This window comes from Dipodomys merriami, unplaced genomic scaffold, assembly GCF_024711535.1.
Source record: "Dipodomys merriami isolate MVZ:Mamm:240054 unplaced genomic scaffold, mDipMer1.0.p SCAF_1, whole genome shotgun sequence".
Classification (NCBI taxonomy): Eukaryota; Metazoa; Chordata; class Mammalia; order Rodentia; family Heteromyidae; genus Dipodomys; species Dipodomys merriami.
Window position 1 is genome coordinate 19747435 of NW_027202270.1, and position 11732 is coordinate 19759166.

General features: G+C 40.0%; 1 long non-coding RNA gene across 2 annotated transcripts; it reads right to left on the minus strand.

Annotated features, from left to right (window-relative positions):
* Positions 1–576: 576 nt before the first annotated feature.
* LOC138830660 (uncharacterized) lies at positions 577–11531 on the minus strand. Of its 2 annotated transcripts, none has more exons than XR_011373056.1 (4): positions 11419–11531; positions 4604–4738; positions 3179–3243; positions 577–811 (listed from the first exon to the last, which is right to left on the minus strand). It is a non-coding gene; the product is annotated as an uncharacterized lncRNA (long non-coding RNA). The 2 variants fall into 2 exon arrangements; XR_011373053.1 differs by having other exon boundaries at positions 4609–4738; positions 11419–11530.
* Positions 11532–11732: the final 201 nt, after the last annotated feature.

Genomic DNA, 11732 nt, shown 5'->3' on the forward strand with positions numbered 1-11732 from the left:
ATATTTATTTAGGTTTGCTTGAGAAATATATTCTAGCTATTCTTCATACAGATTTTTTAAAGTTTTGATGACTGCACAGATGATGGAGGATTTTAAATGAAAAGCTTTTTTTCCCCTTCTCTTTTAGAAAGAAACACTTTTTAAAAGATTCAACCAAAAAAAAAAAAAAAAGACTTCTAATGCAAGGCTTCACAAAAATATAAATGGGCCCTATTCCCCCACAATGGAATTTCCCACTAGGGAACATTCCACCATAACCTCTAAAATGAATAATTAGCAGGTCTAGACGCTTATGGTATTAACCTTGCCCAATGAAATGGGATTTCTAGGCAGATTTCTAGTTAATATAATGCTGACAGGATGTGCCTGGGATATGTTAGAAACCCAAAATACTACAAAGTAATTTTGGCTGAAATGAATTGAACTGAACCAAATTTAAATGGCAATAAATAGGTTAGATTCACGATATCATAGAACAAGTTTAAGAACCAGTAATATAACAAAAATTTTACCTGAATTTTAAATGAAAAAAAACAACTTCATGAACAAAGATCCTTCCAAAAATGTGTCCAAAGAAAGAATTATGACTACTAAGAAGAAAAATGCATGCACTAATAGTTAAGAAATCCCACAGAAAGGTAAAAATGCATACAACAGTGGTGTATATATATATTCCCGTTGTCAGCTCCTTTTGTCATCTTTTGAAAGAAGAAGGGTGAGTTGACAGTGCTTAATTTCTTCTTACAAACAACAGAATGCTACAGCTGGATGCAGTGGTCTTCAACATTCATCAGTCCGGAACCTGTTCTCTCTGTAAAGGAAGAAGAGCAGGGAATGAAAATGAACTATTAAGAGATGACATCCACCTTGGAATGGTCTTGTCTTTAAAACTCCTTTCCCTGACCCAGTGTTTGCTCCATTGAACCATACTCTCCCCTGGAAGATTTTCTAATTGACGTGAGATATTCAGGGGAATTTGGAAAGAGAGTAGAGTGAATTGCCAGATTGGTTAGAAGAATTTTCCATATGCCTTTAGCTTTCTCCATGGGAGTTCAGTGAAAGAAGTGAGCTCTAGAGCCCACGTGTGTGTGGTGAGTTAGATCAACTCCTCCCCGCCCCCCGCCCTCCCCTGGCCAGCTGCACATCTGTCCTGGCAGTGAGTACCATCGATGGGAGAGTTGGGAGGTAGTCATTGAAACCATTTCCTGTGTTCTGTGGTTCAGATCAAGGATACAAGTGGAGAAAGATCAGCTCTCTAATACAGAAAACATGCTCAGTATCTAGGCAATGGCAGCCAGAGGGAGAAGATGAAATACTAAGGTAACAGCAAGGTGAGAAGATGGGATTGGTGATGGGTGGAACTGAGCATGGATCCCAGCAATGCCACTCAAAAGGTTACCACAGCTACAGTCAGGGAACTCATGTCAGCTGTCTACATGACAGGCAACTGTATAGCTTACTGAAGGAATCTTTTAAAATTACACAGTATGGGGTTGGGAAGGTGGCTCAGTGGTAGAGTGCTTGCCTTGCATGCATGAGGCCCTGGGTTCAATTCCTTAGGACCACATAAGCAGAAAAAAAAAAAGCCAGAAGTGGCGCTGTGGCTCAAGTGGTAGAGCGCTAGCCTTGAGCTGAAGAGCTGAGGGACAGCGCCCAGGCACAGAGTTCAGGCCCCAGGAGTGACAAAAAAAAAATATGCTTAAAAATTATACAGGGAGGCTTGGAAGGGATGGGAAGGGGAAACAAAGAAGGAGGTACAATGCTTGATAAGAAATGTACTCATTATCTTGCCCATGTAATTGTAACCCCTCTGTACAGTTTTTTCACAATAAAAAGTTATACAGTAATTATAAATTATATAATTTCAGCATACATTCTATGTGTGCCTGTGTGCCTATATACTACAAACCAAATATTCAGAAGACAGCTTTTTTTCTTTCTTCCTTTTTTTTTTTTTTTTAATCTTGTCGGTCTTGGGGTTGAACTCTGGGCCTGGGCAATGTCCCTGTGCTCTTCAGCTCAAGGCTAGCACCCTACCACTTGAGCCACAGCATCACTTCTGGTTTTCTGGGGGTTAATTGGAGATAAGAGTTTCACAGATGTTCCTGCCTGGGCTGGCTTTGAACCGAGATCCTCAGCTCTCAGCCTCCTAAGTAGCTAGGATTACAGGCGTGAGCCACCGGCACCGAGAAAGATAGCTTTTTTTTTTTTTTTTTTTTTTTTTTTTTGTCGGTCGTGGGGCTTGAACTCTGGGCCTGGGCGCTGTCCTTCAGCTCTTCAGCTCAAGGCGAGCGCTCTACCACTTGAGCTACAGCGCCACTTCCGGTTTTCTGGTGGTTTATTGGAGATAGGAGTCTCACGGTCTCTCCTGCCCGGGCTGGCTTTGAACCGCGATCCTCAGATCTCAGCCTCCTGAGTAGCTAGGATTACAGGCGAGAGCCACCAGCGCCCGGCTCTTAAAGATAGCTTTTTTAAACCAACTTTTAGCAAGACTCCTAAATTAATGTTGTGCGTTCAAACAATATTGATGTATCTTAAGCAATATTTGATGTATTTTATCTATGTTTCTTCCTTCAATCTTCAGCACCCTGCTATTCTGTTGCCGTTATTTTCTCATGATTTAATTTAAAATTTACATTTAGCTACTGTTTGTTTTATTAACCTTTTTTGGAATGTTATCTTTAAGTAGTTGTACAAAGGAGTTGCCATTCCACAAAGCAGTTTATGAATACAGTGCGTCTTGATCAACGTTGTCCCTTTACCCATCCCTACCACCCTTGCCTCTTATTACCCTCTTGTCCTTCCTAATCTGTGGGTTACTTCACACCTATTTGTATATGCATGTATGTGTGTGTATCTGTTTAAGATACATTAAGTCATAAACAAAAGTCAACCAAAATTAATAAAGCTGCTTAACTACTAAATAAAAAAAAGTTATACCACAGGAGAAAATGATTCAACATTTATAATCCAGAGTTTCTTCACTTGTAAAACAGGAACAATATAGTATGCCTCAATATCTCCCCCCTGATTTTGACAATATTATTTGAACTCAGGGCCTCATATTTGCATAGCAAGCTCTCTGCTACTCCAGCCTTTTATTTACTTTAGTTACCTTCCAGGTACATTCTTCCCATTTTTGTCTGAGGCTGGCCTTATTTGGAATCCTCCTACTTACACTTCCTCCCCAAACAGCTGGAATAACAGTTGTGTACCACCACACTCATTCCATCTTCCAATAACCTTACAAAGAGTCAAGAAGATAATGTAAGCAAGTAACCCAAGAAAGATGTCCCATATATATTTTAAGGAGGGAGTTTGATTAAATAGAACAAACACATAGTCTTTGCAGTTAGATAGAGTTGGGCTCATATTTTGATGCTGATGCTGGTTCTGAGATAGGATAGAAGCTCAGTTAAATATCATATCTTTCCCTTTTACTATTTAAGTCTATATAACAGTGTGGAACAGAGTCACCTGTAGGACTTGATTAGACTAGCTGGGCTCTATCCTGGCATTTCTGATGCAGTGATTATGGGTGGGGTCTATGGTTTTGCATATGTATCAAGCCCCCAGTAATGCTGACATTGTCTGTGAACTATACTTAGTTATTAACCTAGATACTGAGCGATTGCTTTGGGTTTCTGGAGGAAAACAGCATCTAAAGCTCTGTTCACATATGTACTTCCTCTAGGACATCTCAATTTCCTCTAACAGAGACAGTGACAACACACCTGTGTTCTCTCCTCAATTCCACATTTTTTTACTTCTCTATTCCTCTGAACACTAGAATGAAGAGCTCAGTCTGAAGTTTGAAAGACCAAGAAATCTGCTAGGTCAATATTTGTTGAACCAGACAATTTGATCTCAAACAGAAAGCTCGGTGATATGTTTTCCAGCTTCCCAATTAGTGTCTTAGTGAAACATAGGGCTGGGAATATGGTTTAGTGGTAGAGTTCATGAAGCCCTGGGTTCCATTCCTTAGCATCACATAAACAGAAAAAGCTGGAAGTGGCACTGTGGTAGAGTGCTAGCCTTAGCAAAAAAAAGAAGCTTAGCAACAATGCCCAGACCCTGAGTTCAAGCCCCAGGACTGACAAAGAAGAAGAGGAGGAGAAGAAAGAGGAGGAGGAGGAGGAGGAAGGGGGGGAAGGAGGAGGAGGAGGAGGAGGAAGAGGAGGAGGAGGAGGAAGAGGAGGACGGAGAAGGAGGAGAAGGAAGAGGAGGAGGAGGGAGGAAGAGGGGGGGAAGGAGAGGAGGAGGAGGAGGGAAAAGGAAGAAGAGGAGGGAGGAGGAGGGAGGAGGAGGAGGGAGAAGGGGGAGGATGAGAAGAAGAGGGGGAGGAGGAAGAGGAAGGAGAAGAAGAAAGAAGAGGAGAAGCATAGAACTCACACTCTTGAGCAGATGCACTAGAGAAAGACCAAGTGAAAATACAGCAGTGAGTTAGCAAGCCACAAAAGAACCTTCATCCGAACTCAACCAGTCTGGCACTCTAAGCTTAGTCTTTTAGCCTCCAGATCTGTGAGGAAATAATTTTTCATTATTTAATCAGCCTATCCCGCAATATTTTTCTGGTAACCAAAATAAACTAACACGATACTACTACACCTTGGCCTGGAGTATCTTTTGTAACTCTGAATTGTCCATTGTGATGACTATCTTCCATTTGTTCTTGCAGGTCCATGCTCTGACATTTTCCCGACCCCATTTCTCTTAGTTTGAGTTGGCCATCTGTTCTCTGTCAGAAAAAAAAAAAAAACCCTGATGATATGAATGTCAACATTTAAAAAAAAAGAAGGTGAAAGATTTTGTATGAAAATAAATGTAATGTACAGCTTCTCATGAGAAAATGGAAGATCTGGCAACAACATTGGCAACAGTAAATTGGCACTTCCCTTTTAGACTGGGTGTTAGCAGTCAAACTGGCCATTGCTCTGCCTTAGCATGCTTCATTCAAATGCTTTACCAGGCTCTCCTTTCTGGCCATCTAAGAATACCAAACCTGTTCCTCATCAGAAGAGATGAAAGACTAAAAGCCCAGATGCTCGGAAATCTTTCTTTATTGGATGCTGCAGGTAGTACTGGAAACAACTCACTACAACTTTTCCCGGAGCATTATTGAAGCCACTGCTTGGAAGTGCCTGAGAATTCTCCTCTTTTCCAAGGCCAGAATGACCACAATATGTTGTAATATAGACTTGGCCATTCTGGATGGAGCAATCATTAATCTTGACCAGAACAGCTAACTCCACTATCTAATTCCAACTGACTTACTTTCTTGCATGACATGACTTTGAATCAAGGGTGGCAAAAGGGGCACAACAATGGGCACATTATGATGGAATTTTCCAGTCTTATCACATACCAAACCATCGAGAAGCTACTGGTATGGCAGTGTAGTAGGTGACTTCTTAAAGGTGCAGCTGAAGCACCAATGAGAGAGGATATTATGTGAGGATGGGGTGCTATCATTTTGGTGCAGTCCTGAGTCATAACCTTTGAGTACTTTGTTCATCCTGGGTCCTCAGTAACTTGGCTGTAAGCGTCTAATACCAAAAGGGTAGCATCACTCTCAGTGATCAGCCTAACAAGTTTGATATTTGGTCCCCAGAGGGAAAATGCGAGGGAAATGCAGTAAATGTGACCCTAGGAAGTCGCACTGTGGCTCAACGTGGCAGAATGATAGCTTTGAGCAAAAAAGCTCAGGGACAGTGTCTAGGCCCAGAGTTCAAGCTTCACAACTGCCTCCCCCCCCAAAAAAAAAGGGTGACACACTAATCCCAAAGCTTTGATTGCAACTTCATCACATTTTGTGCCAGAAGATCCATTGGTAAAGAAAGGAGTTTTCCTAAAGGCAGAGGAACTTGTTCCCAGTTATTGTGAAGATGTAGGACAGATAAGGTGGGCTGCAGAAATAGGGACAGCATGTGTGTTGCCCCATTTTACTGTGGCCAGTCCCCATGACCATAGCCCGATAAGAATATGACAGCAGAGGCTAAAGACTCCAAGGTGGTGGGTTTTTCTACTGGTTTCTTTTGCACAAGATCTTCAACTTAGGTTCATTGAATAAGTTATTTAGGATGTTATTCTATTTCAACTTATTTGTCACTCTCCTTGGAAATTATATGAAAACTTTTCCTCTCAGACAAGCAATGTAACTCATCTGAATGCAGGTAAAAGGAATAAAGAATTGGTAGTAAAGGAAGGAGAAAATGAATACGTGTTACAATCCTAATCCAAATGTACTGTGGGGACTGGAACCTAATCCACAAACCCCCTTCTTAGAAGTTTTCTGAGATTATCAGAAATGTTGAAAAGCTATCATGTGCAGGAGTGAAAACCCAGCAGAACTGCAACACAGAGGATGGACCACAGCAGATTCTGCTAAAGCCCTGTTAGGTGCCCTTGTTTCTTTAGCAAAGTTGGTGGGATGCAAAGGTCCTGCTCCCTTTCTTCAAAGTAGGGCAGATGGTGGGATGCAGTTTATTCTCTAGTGCTCCTTTCCAGATCAGGATGAGACTCGCTTAGCTCCTGCCCTTCCTTATAGTTCGAAACCAGGTGCAGAGGAATCCCCACCAGGAGCTCTTTAATAGTTTGTCCTACCCAAAATTACTGTCCTTCTCTCTGATGCTATATTGTATTAAAACTTCTCATCACCCACTAATACCTTAAGGAGGGCTATGCCAGTTTGCAAACAGTGTAAGTATCTAAAGGACAGATGGTAGACTTGGTGCCATCAAGGAGTTCTGAAGCCCCTACATATCTTGAAGGCTCTGAAGTACTTACAGGAACTGAGTTGCTCCAAACACTCATAAAAGGAAGAAGAGAATTTATTGCATTTATCCAGGGACCTGAATGCATTCTTCATCCATACCAAAGAATTAGGGCACCACAACCAACAACAACAAAAATAAAAGTGATAGACTTACAAGGCAACAGTTATGTTCATACATAGTTGAGGGGAAAAAATCTAAAATGATGTAGTTTTTGAGAAAATCATTTATCATGTCTCCAGATTTCTCATAAATGTTTATCTAATAAAATAATCACTGAGTTAAAAAAAAAAAAAAAAAGAACTAGGGCAGACATGTCCCAGTTGTTGTTGCTTTTTTTTAGTAGCTGAACATTTAGCTAGGGTATGTTAATTATCTAAATGATATTGTACTGTGGTATTTTCATGCATATATATCATATTCTGATATTATTCCTCCTTGAGACAGAAGTGTTTTGATTACTCATTTCTTAAGTTCTCTGCTATTATAGATCTGAAATCAGAATTTTTTGACATTTATAGTGATGAGCTTTATGTAATAAATGTAGTTTTAATTTCAATTTCAGAGCCTACAAGACCTGAAAATGGTAGTTCAAGCACTAAACAAGATTTTTCCAATAATGATTAGTAAAACTCCTCTCCAAATAATGTTCAAGTCATGATTTTTTTCTTCACCTTAATACCTAGTAATTTCCCAAATCTTAATTAATTTGAAGGTAAAATATTCTGAAATACAGGAAGAAGTTCTTTTCTTAAATCTACCAGGTGCCATTTGTGCCTGGAAATGTTAGAAATGACTTTTTTTTTTTACTATTACAAATGGCTTAGGAACACAAAACACACAGCAAGGAGTGGTAGTTTTTCCATTGAAGAAGAGGGAAAAATCTTTTTCATTCCAAAAGCGAAATTTCATTTCATTGGTAATAAAAAGTAATAGGTATTTTCCTCTGTAACAATGTCCAAACTACTTAAGTTAAAAAAAAAATATGTATCAGGATGGCATTTATTTTCTACTAAGATTTCCTCTAGAAATATGCAAGGATTCCAAAAGTGTCCTTACTTTCTCTTCAAATCATGACACATTAGTTAGAAAATAAAAGTAGTTTTATATTAATTCATTTGGAAGGTTGTAAAAATGCTGTTTTTTATTAACTTTAATAAATCCTGTTTTAAAAATGATAAAAATTGCCTTATATATATGGTTCCTACACACACACACACACACACACACACACACATTAGTTGCAGTTGTTTTTCTGGGTTTAGTCATGGCACTCTTCAGCTTTGGAAGTTTTATCTTATGAAAATATTGTGAGTTCAATTTGGTTGCTTTCTTTTTATTCTTTTTTTTTTTTTTTGGCTAGTCCTGGGGCTTGAACTCAGAGCCTGGATACTTTCCCTAAGCTTCTTTTGCTCAAGGCTAGCACTCTACTACTTGAGCCACAATGACACTTCCACCTTTTTTTGTTTATGTGGTACTGAGGAATCAAACCCAGGGCTTCATGTATGCTAGGCAAGGACTCTACCACTAAGCCACATTCCAAGCCCAATTTGGTTGTTTTCTAATGGGGTTCAGATGGCCTTGTTCTTGTGATTTTACCTAACATGTTTTTGGAAAGGAGTCAGCCAGGATGGTCCAGAGCAGGGTGCTGAAGCCTATTTCCACCAGGGTGGATGTGATAGTCTGAATTGCATGGGGGGGGGGGGAAGCCCTTCTTGGGGTCTCAGAGCCCAAGCAATATGAACAGAGTATCTTTTCAGGGAGTGATGGTCCTGAGTAGGATATCAAAGCCTGAGCAGAATCAGAAGGATGTCCATGAAGGCATCAGTCCATAGTGTGCCAATGAAGAAGAGCGTCTACACAATTAGAAAGACTGGCACATTGTGGTAGCATTTAAACAAGGTAGAAGAGTGTCCACAGTTGAGGTAGTGGTGGGGGTTTGCAGTAGTGGTCTGGCCCTGGAATCCCAAAGTCTGTGCTGATGTAACAAGAATAATATGGTATTGGGTACTGGGATCTAATCAGGCATACTTTGAGCACTGACATGGGGGAGGTGGGGTTGGAGACAGTGGCTTAGAGATACCTTGAGAAGTTGTTGGAATCCAAATGGGTTGAGGAGGTGATGTGCATGGGGTAAGGGACAGGAAATAGAACACATGCAGGAAAAAAGAAATAGCTGTAGCCACTCTGGTGAAAAATGGGTTAAAATAGAGCAAGAGAAAAAATATCTAGACTGAAATCTCTATTGTCAGAATGGGAGTTGAGACATCCACTGTGAGCACATGGTTTCCTAGACAGACAGACAGAACTGGGGGCGGATGTGTGTGTGTGGATGTGTGTGTGTGGATGTGTGTGTGGATGCATGCACATTCACACATTCAATGGCTTTGTCCATTGAGTGGGCATGCAAGACCTAATAACTATAAACATACCAGCACTTGGAACTTGGCTTCTGGCTTTTTTTCTCCCCTAAAAGTAATGAGTGGGGAAAGAGAAGTGGCTGATTGTAGGTGTGGATCAATGAAAGTGAAAGAAAAGCTTGAAGTATCTTTTTGTGCAAGAAAGTAAGAAAGCACTAAGAAGGATGGGGGTCATGTCAAAAAATGCAAAAGCCAGTTTGAAGGAGCTCCTGTTGATCAAATCAAGGATAATAAAGTACCCGCATAAACAATGATAGCAATAGGTCCCAATCTGCTGCATGAAATCAGAAAACACGAGGCCATATCTATATAAAAATGGAGATTCACAGGTAAGAGTGTTTGATATAGATCTGGATTTATTTGCTTTCAGTCTTCCAACCAAATTCACATTAGTTGCAAAGGAGAAAATATAAGTGGTATGGAGAACTTACAGACACTCTCTTTAATACAGGGATGAAATGAGATGAATGAGGATCATGGGCCACCTAAGAGAATGTGATAAGAACACAGGATCTCTGCTGCGTTATTGCCGTCAATGATGTGCAAATGATCGCCTAGTCATGATAAAACTCCACATGAATCTCTGTGGAGGAATATTTTTTCAAAATATTTCACTTGTAATTATCAATTTTGCTAGGTCATGCCTAGACCAAGAACTGTTGGGATTTTTTCCATAGTCCATCCAGACATGACATCTAAATGTAGCATGTGATTCTGATTTGAATTTTCCACACAGAACATTGTTGAGACAATTGGCAAAGCTTGAATGGAATCTGAGGATCAATTATAGCAATAAAGCAAGATGTTTCCTAATTTTCATGCTTCCTTTACAAGTGTATGAGAATACTGTAGCTAGTAGGAAATATTTGATAAGATGTTCATTCTCACAGAGAGGCCTGCCACCAACTTACTCCCTAATGGTACAGGAGGGGAAAAGGGGGTTCTTTGTTTTGTGCTTATATCTGTTCTGTAAATTGAGCTTGTTTCAAGTCAGGAAAAAATTAATTTATCTATCATGAATTTTAATAAAAATGTTCTTATAAGGTTAAATTACAAAAAACATTATTCCAAGACCCCTTTTGATATTTATATATCTTCATGTACCTGCTTCTCTGCCTCCTCTTTTGTGTCTCCTCTGTGTTTCAGAGGTCTCCTGCTGCTGAATGCAGACCTGCCTGGTTTCACCTGTAGTTCTCCACACAGCACCTACAGTCATCTTTGACAAATACAAGAGAATTCACACTTCTCTGCTAGCAAGGAAGCTCTGGCTTCTTGCGACCTAGAGTAAGATCTTAACTCCTTACTGCAGCCTTTACCTGGCCCTCTGTTAATCCCGGAAGTCTCCCTGCTCCCACCAACCCTTATTCTGCTTGCTCTGACTGCTCCTGCCTGAGGGCTTGTGTTGCTTAAGTCACCTAGAATGATGGTTTTCTTTCTTTGAATTCTGTTTGAATGCTACCTCAAGAAGGCTGGCTGATTTCCCAACCCAAAGTAGTTCTTTCTGCCCCTCTTATTTGTCTATTATTGTATTTGGGTTTTCTCCATAGAAATTATGAACCATCTGAAATTATCAATTTTATTCATTCCTTTCCTGTTTTGTTCCATACCTAGGTAGAGACCTGGTTTTCCTGTTCATTGCTACTTCAATACCTAGAACTGAACTGAGAGACAGACAGAGACAGAGACAGATAGACAGAGAAACAGAGAGGCAGGGAGAGAGAGAGTTACAACAATAGATCTTGTAGACCATTCAAGTTGATGTTATATATACTTTTTTCTTTTTTTGCCAGTCATGGGGCTTGAGTTCAGAGCCTACACACTGTCACTGAGCTTCTTTTTGCTCAGGGCTAGCACTCTACCACTTGAACCACTGCACCACTTCTGACTTTTTCTGTTTATGTGGTACTGAGAAATTGGACCCGGGGCTTCATGTATGCGAGGCAAGCAAGCACCCTACCACTAAGCCACATTCCCAGCCCTGCTATGTACATTTTTAAGGCAAAACAGGAAGTACTTATCATCTGGTCAGTATTGTTTATACAAATGTTTTACCTGAATCTAATCTCAAGGAGACAACCAGACAATTCTGACTTTCATGAAACCATATGAGAACACTAGCCTAGATCCTTTAAAATTATCAGTGTCTCAAAAGACAAAAACAAGTGGGATGACTTTTCTAGATAATGAGAACTAAAACAATATGACAGCCAAATAAAATAACTTACCTTTGAAATAAGAATGTAATGTGTTTAATTGGTCTGAAACATTTTCAGATTGTTTTGTATAGGTACACAGATGTATGTGTGGGTACAGGCAGATGAAGTCCTATGTCACCTAACATGAGGACATGTTTGAGAGATGTCATTGGGTGATTTCATAGTTATTCAAACATCACAATGGACTTACAGACTAAGATGACTATGTCACCAGTCTTATGAGACCACTGTCTGATATGTGATTTGTCATTGGCTAACACAAGCCACAGAAACAATATATTAACATTTGGTGAGTTCACATAAAAAGGACATATGTGTGTTCA